Genomic DNA, 1362 nt, shown 5'->3' on the forward strand with positions numbered 1-1362 from the left:
CTTTAAAAAATAAAAAGAGGCCTATATTCCTTTATTGGTTTTACAACTGGATTTTTTAGGTGAGGACACACGTGCACCCGTGCTCACAGCAGCCAAGAGGCGGGGCCCGGTGTCCTTTACGGGTGAGGGTGAATGAAGCCGTGGTGCGCGCGCCCTCGGGGACCTGCCCCCGGTGCCGCAGGATGGACCTGGGGCCTGTGCAGGCTAAGAATTTTAACTTAAATAAAAACCTAAATCACACAAAACTGAAGATCCTTTCACTGACATTAGACATGTTCCCTCATGGACAGGAACTGGGAGCCCCACAGGGTTGGAGAAGCAGCCATGGCACGTGGCGGGCGGGGCAGGGAGTTGGGGGGTTAGGGGGAGACACGTGAGCCTCCGTCACAGCAGACACAGCTCTCCGTCCGGGCGTCGTTCAGAGCCACCCAGCGCCTTGCAGATTCTGTTTCCAGGAAAGACAGGCTGGGTTCCTGCCCTGCCCGCGGGGCGGAAAGACCGCTGTCCTGCCCGCCACGGCAGGGAAAAGGAGCAGGGACCGAGCCCAGACACAGGCGGTGGAGGTGGCCGCCGGCCGCCCGGGCCGCCTGCCACGCTAGGAGCTGAGCACGATCAGCCGGTGCAGCTGGTACAGGAAGGTGCTCTTGCCGCAGCCGCCCTCCCGCTCCGCCTGCTCCATGACCAGCTTCGGGTCCACCTGCAGCACAAAGGACACGTCAGGCGCGGCACTGGGCACAGAGGAAAGCAAGTGAGGAATAAAACACACACATGCACACGCACACGCACAGGCGTGAAGCAGGGGGAAGGAGCGAGTCTCCAAGCAGCGTTTACAGATCGCCTCTCCCACACTCAGCCCACAGCTGTGGTCACCTGTCTTCAAATCCCTCGAGTAGCACAGAGCCCTCCCTCGGGCAACCCCACGCTCCTGTGTGGACGTGACGTGACATGACAGTGACTTCACTATAAACATACAAAGCAGCACATTTTCTAAAACGTTGATCAACCTCAAAATGAAGTTCTGCTCTGAGCTTCACCCCCGTAGTCCAGGAAGCCAGTGGACAAACTGTCTTTTTCCTTGGACATCAAAGAGGACTGTGGACATTTGAAAGAACATGGTAACACATTCGTTTCTGGTCATGCCAGTTTGCCCGTACCCCTTTCTTGGACGTGATCTCTTACAGAAACTACAAGCCACCATATCCTTCGAGGGGGACGGAGCACACTTCACTGTGGATCCAAGGAACCCAAGCTTGGACCCATCCTCCCCTGGCCGCATTCTTCTAACCTGTCCTCTCTCAGATGAATATCTCTTGCAGGAAAGGGCCAATGTGACTCTGCTTACTTGGGGAAATTACGTCTCTT

The sequence above is a fragment of the Myotis brandtii genome, unplaced genomic scaffold, assembly GCF_000412655.1.
Source record: "Myotis brandtii unplaced genomic scaffold, ASM41265v1 scaffold1020, whole genome shotgun sequence".
NCBI lineage: Eukaryota > Metazoa > Chordata > Mammalia > Chiroptera > Vespertilionidae > Myotis > Myotis brandtii.